Here is a 6,904-nt window from a genome sequence, read left to right on the forward strand (position 1 = left end):
CTGGATCTGGAAGTGTATGGTGCTACATCATATTGACTGATCCCTGTCTTTTCATACTGTGCTACATTGTCTTGTCTTGTCTCTTTCAGAGAGTCACGGAGCTAGAAGCAGATGCAGTGCATCATGAGCTAATACATGTGGATGAGGCAGGTTTCAACCTTGCAAAAACAAGGGGCCGCGACAGAAATATAATCGGACACAGTGCCATCATCCACGTATCGGGACAACGTGGTGGCAACATAACAATGTGTGCGGCTATTAGTCAAAACGGCGTCCTTCACCATCATGTAATCATAGGCACATACAACACTGCACACATTATCACATTTCTGGAAACCCTCCACAACAGACTAATCCCTAATGGCCAGGGGCCAGAGTAGCCCAGGTAAGTTATCATCTGGGACAATGTTAGTTTCCACTGGGCTGTCGTGGTCCGCAATTGGTTCACAGGTCACCCACCCACTTTTCATCGCACTCAATACTCTCCGTTCTTGAATCCTATTGGAGAATTGTTCTCTGCATGGCGTTGGAAAGTGTATGATCGCCAGCCGCACCAACGCATAGCCCTTCTACAGGCATTGGAGGAGGCTTGTGGAGACATGGATCAGGGGTCACGCCAGGCCTGGGTACGGCACTCCAGGCGATACTTTCCATGCGGCCTAGCTCAAGACAACATCGCGTGTGATGTGGATGAAGTCTCATGGCCCGACCCACAAAGAAGGCGAGATGTAGCCTCATATTTTTATGTTCTTTTTTTCCCTAGCACAAATGTTTTTGTTTTCTTCTACTGCGCTTTTGTTGTTTGAGGACCGTTAGAATATTTAGAGAACATTTTTTAAACATTTTCCTCCTTATTTGTATTGATAGTTATGTTCGGAATACACATCCATACTTTACACATTTGGATACCTGTGTGTGTGTTTACAACATGTATGACAAAACGTTATTGCAAACTGCTATACCCTGCACACAGAAAAAGCAAAAGCCACAAGTGTTTTTCATTTATACCATCAGTGCGTAGTTGGTGCTTCGTGTGCTTCTTGAAATGATGGTTTGTGTGTACTGTATTGATGCAAAAACACATTTCTTTTAAAGAGTTTGAAGAGTTTTGCAAGAATTGTTTGCTTTTGCAAAAGATTTATAACGTCTTGCTGGTTTGGTGTAAGGTTTTGTGGTTAGTGTGTAGAGTTCAGCAAAAATAGCCTATGGTTTCAAAGATGGTGCCTAAGCAATCAGAAAAAACTGCAATGCGATAGCCTGGCAAACTCCATCGCAAGTGATCCATATAAAAGCCCTCTCGCATGAGTTCATCGAAATCCTTTATTTAACTAAGCAAGTAAGTTAAGATTTTTATTTTTTTACAATGACGGCCTACTCCGGTCAAACCCTCCCCTAACCCGGACGACGGCGGGCCAATTGTGCGCCGCCTTATGGGACTCCCGATCACGGCCGCTTGTGATACAGTTCGGGATCGAACCAGGGTCTGTAGTGCTGCATCTAACACTGAGATGCAGTGCCTTAGACTGCTGCATCACTCGGGAGCAGCGGTCTAAGATGTGTTGGCTTTCCAACTCCTCATGGATGTCCTCAGTGGCTATATCGAGGGATCTCTGGTCTGAGTAAATGGCCGGTCAGCGCACTGACGTCCAAGTGTATATAGCAAATCATTAAATCGTATCTCGATTAAAAATAGGGTGCAAGGTGGGCGTTTCTTCCCTGTGAGAAGGACCACAGTGATCCCGGCATGATGTCATAGCCGCGGGAGGTAGGGATGTTGAGGGTGTTGCATCACCAGTATTAATAATGCTCAAACATACAAAAAATATAAATACCTGTGTTTGGTTTGCTAGACATGTTTGATGTAGCAATGTAAGTTGATTTTTGTATTATGAATAAAATACATTTATTTTATTTTTAAATTAAAAAGAGGGTGTTGCATCACCCCCTGGCAAATTAGAATGTTTTTTGTATTAATAAACAACAATTATTTTCACAAAAGTAGTGCAGTGGGCCTTTACTAGTCCTGTATTAGTGGACTGATATGGCCATCTGAAGCACACGCAACATTTTCATTTGATGAGTGATAATTTACCATGGATTGATTATTCAACGTTGCTCATATCTCTCACCCATAATCGTCCATCAAACTACGTGACACGAGTTTCGATGTGTTGTTATCAGCTGGGGGAAGACAGGCCGATGTGTGCAGGGGGGAATGAAAAATAGACCGACCAACATCAGAAAGCTGTCCTTGGTGTAAGAGTAATGGTGTCATTTTATTTCCCGTTTGTGATATTGAAGTTCGTGTGTTAAACACATAGGTCTATTTAGATAAAGGAAAATATGTTTCCAAATGGCTAGTTCATATTTTTTTTTCATTAGTTAATTATATTCACTATAGGGTAGATGGCTCATTCATTCAATCAATCCCACTAACGATGACACTTCCCAAACTGTGGCAAAGTCAATGCCACATGTCTAACCTATGCAGAGTTCTTCCCCCTGACACTAATGTCATCACTGTACAATTGAACCGTGATGTCAACATATAGGCCTGTTTAAAACGTCAAGCAGCTCCTGCATCAGTGGTTTGGTTATACTTCTATTATTTAGAGATTGATGTTCCTCGTGGAGCGTCATAAGGAAATGTTCGAACTTAGTATGCCCTCAGACTTCTAGGACCTATGAGATAAAGTAATATATAACCTGCACTACTAAAGGAGTTATTGATATGTTAGTGTTCTTGCAATAAGATTTATATTGGGAAAGTATCTTTGGAGAACATTAAACCACTATTAGACATCAGGATACAGTATCACCTCGTCAGTGGCGAGACACTTTATACAACAAAATCATTTTATTAGTTAATTGCGTTGCGATCAAAGAAGTTAATCCACCAAGCAGAGTAGGAGACTACGACAACAAATTACTCAAAAGAGATGCCATGTGGATATATGCATTAAATTCTGTTTCTACACACGGTTTAAACTAATAATTATATTTCACCTCCTTCCTATTGGCCAAATTTAGACTGTTACAAGAACACTGAACTTACAGATTTTGCATATCGTTTATGAGTTAGCCCCACATATTTATGGACGGCTGAGCTTGATATCCTTTGTGGAAAGGTATCTCGTGAATTGATATCATGTATTCAACTGAGCAGACACCTACGGCAATTGAATTGTCCTTGGTGCCCGCTCTCATACCTTATAATTCTGTATTTCTTTGTGACTAACTTGTTAATATACAGGTAGACCAGAAAAGACACATCCCTGATTAAAAGCACCTGCTACTCATCAGTTGTTCCCTGAAAAAAAGCTGTTTTGAATTCAAATAAAACTGTACCTACACACTGAAGAAGGCTGTAAAGCAAAAAGTCTGTGTACGCTATTCTTAATGCAGTTAAAATAATAAAAAAAAATATTAAGAGGCCTAATCTTTATGCTACACCTTTTTGTTTGTCTGAATTCACGGCGTTTACGCACCAGCCAAGCTTCTGGGACAGCGCGATGGTTCCCTTTAGATTCATATTATTCCAACCTCATTGGTTATAAATATATATAAAACACAGGAAAATTACATGTTGACTGCACTGGCTCTTTAAATTCTTAGTGGCCTGGCCTCTTGCTTTCTGTCTGATACTTTTAGTTAAATTCACAAATACAATTGATTAAATTGTGCGGGGTTAATAAATAATGTCTAGGATTGGAAAAGCATGAGTAAAACAAAAATAACCATAGAGGACCAGATCAATGATAAGAATGATACGATTAAGGTTTTCCCCTACTAGTAATGTTTGGTGTGACAAAACATTTTGTGACTATTTTACATGAACTCTCAATAGACCTATTCAGTCTTTAGACTGGAACAAATTTAACGCCGTAGAGCTAGAGGAACTCACACATTTTTTTTTTTTTTAAATCTTTATTTTAACAGGGAAAACAGACTGAGACCTGGATCTCTTTTACGGCTGTGCCCTGTGTAAACATGTTGACATGTACAGTTTTAGACATACAGACAAGAACATTTCAAAACATACACAATTCAACAGAAACAATCACAGACAACATCATATTGATCCTCCATAAACATTTTAAAATGGGCAAGGGACACCAGAGTGTCTAACTTAAGTTGGATCTGCAGTTTGTTCCATAAATAAGGTGCAAAGGAACTGAAGGCAGTCCTACCCAACTCTGTGGAGACCGCAGGAGTCTCTAATGTAATCCACATCTGTGATCTGGTTTTAAAATTAGTACATCTTGTGGAAATTAATGATGATATATATGGAGGTAGTTTTAAAAGAAGTGCTTTATAAATAAACAAGAGAGCATGTTGCTCTCGCCTCACAGATAGAGAGACCCAACCCACATGTTGATATAGGATACAGTGATGAGTTCTGTAACTATCACCCGTGATAAACCTGAGTGCACAATGGTAAATAGCATCCAGTGGTTTTAATGTGTTTGCTGATGCATGCATATAGATAATATCACCATAATCTAAAACGGACATAAAAGTAGCCTGCACAATTTTTTTCCTATTTACAGAGGACAGACAAGCCCTGTTTCTGTAAAGGAATCCTATCTTGAATTTGAGCTTTTTTCCCAATTCAGTAACATGTTTTTTAAAAGAAAGCCTATCATCTAACCATACCCCTAAGTATTTATATGCAGAGACCTTATTGATTTGAGTACCATCCAAGCTAGTGATTACAAATTACAACACATAGGGGGTAAAACTAAAGTAAAGTCATTTTACCTAACTTTTTCTATTGTGAATATCATTTACCTACCCCAGATAGTAAGCCTGTGTTAAGGTTCACCTACCCATTACTACTACATGCATAATTCCACAGGCCTCTAAAACATATTTGTGTTTTTCTTGGAATAAAAACACAGCATTTAACCAACTTTATTTGCATAGTAGATTGAGCTAAAAGTATCACAGAGAAATAATCAAATGATCTCCCTCAGGACAAGCACGGTCAACTGATTTGTATTTAACTAGGCAAGTCAGTTAAGAGCAAATTCTTATTTACAATGACAGCCTACCCCAACCAAATCCGGACAACGCTGGGCCAATTGTGGTGCCTTAGACCGCTGTGCCACTCGGGATGTATGTATTCACAGAAGCGCCAATTTATATAAAGAGTGCAAAACACACGTGAACCATTAAATACATATGGTAATATTCGTTGAAAATATCCATGACATGAAACAAGTCATTTGTTCATTAGATTGGAGTTGAACACGGTATTGTGCCCTCGCCTTCAGTGGGATGCCTTTTATGCATTAATCAGTCTCTTCCTCCTCTCCTCTACTGCTCTGACCCACAGTCCACGCACAGCTTCAGACCTTTGTGGGTGCAAGACCCACAAACAAATCGGTGGCACTGTGCACAGCTTTCATGGGCCTGGTTCCGTGCACACTGCGGCTTCACCTGGCACTGTGTTCTGTTCCCAGCTGGGAGCTGGATGGGTGCCCGGGAAGGAGGCGGTGCGGCCTTGGCTGCTTCCTTGGCGCTTGCAGCTGCCTTCGTCTTGGCTCTCATGTGGTTCTCACGAAGATCCCATGCCAGATCCATGATGAAATCTCGCCGCGGCGTTGTCTTGCCGGTACACAGGGTGAACAAAACGTGCGCGTTGATAGCAGCCAGCTCGAGCAGGTTGTAGAATATGACAACAGGCCAGCGGAGAGTACCCCCTTTCCCCGTGAACTGTCTGGCCATCTTATCCACACCAACCTGCAATAAAAAGTATTAAACATTAGCAAATAGGACAAAAATACAATTTGTTACAGAAGAGCACAGTGCATGAAATATGGCAAGGTGCCTCTAAATGTGTAGCCTAAATGTATAGGACTAATAGCCTACATTTCTTCTGTTATAGTGCGTCAGGGTCTCTGGTTTTCTCTTTGTGTCACCGCCAATGGCAACCGTCAGATGCATAGTACTCAGGATACAGACGCTTTTTCTAGGCTTCTTTCTGTAAACCGTAAGTGTTGCTTTGTCGTGTTTCAGCACTGGTGTGGAGAACAGCTCTACTTGTGACTGGTTACATGCAGATGGAGGCAGGTCTCGTCTTATTCACCGCACCGACCAGGCTTGTGTTCTTGTCAATCAACTTGTTAACAAATGGCAGTGAGGTGAAGACATCGTCCATGTTGACATTTCTCCCCTCACCGAGGTAAGGTTCGACGAGTCGTATAACCACATGTTCAGGCTGCTGAGATTCACCTTTCCCCAAATACGGAAAGACATTCAGCACGTACTTGCTGTCGATGTCAGCTGCCAACCGAAACTTCATGCCCCACTTGTCTTGCTTGTAGGGGATGTACTGCGTAAAGCGACATTTCGTTTTCGTGGGGAACCATTCCTCCTCGACGGTGACGTTCACTCCTGGCTTGTAAGAGGTAACACATCTCTGTACAAACGCGTTCCAAACTTCTGATACTAAGGCGAATTTGTCAGTTTCCAGTCGCATGCGTCTGGTCTCTCTTGCATCAAAACGCAGGTATCGCATGATTTCTCTGAAGCGGTTCCGTGGCATGGTTTCTCGGAAGAAAGTGATCCCATACCTGTCTGACTAGAGGCTCTCCAAACGCGTGTTCCTTCCTCCGTACAGTCCTCGGACATACAGGAGCGCAATGAACGCTTCCAGCTCATTCACGTTTAGTCTCCCTTTGCTCTATGCGCCTCGGCTACAGTTCAGTGCCTGTTTTGCTGCAACATCTCCATGTCACATAAACAATGGAAGCTGTCGAACGCTCTGTCGATTCTGTATTTTGCTAAGGCGAGGGCCTGACTACACTGGGATTCCATTATGTGCTGATAATCGACTCGGAGCATTGTCAGCAGGCTCTTTTATCCAAACCGCGCCGTCCTTCCCCGTCTCCTCTCTCTC

This window comes from Salvelinus namaycush, chromosome 2, assembly GCF_016432855.1.
Source record: "Salvelinus namaycush isolate Seneca chromosome 2, SaNama_1.0, whole genome shotgun sequence".
Taxonomy (NCBI): Eukaryota; Metazoa; Chordata; class Actinopteri; order Salmoniformes; family Salmonidae; genus Salvelinus; species Salvelinus namaycush.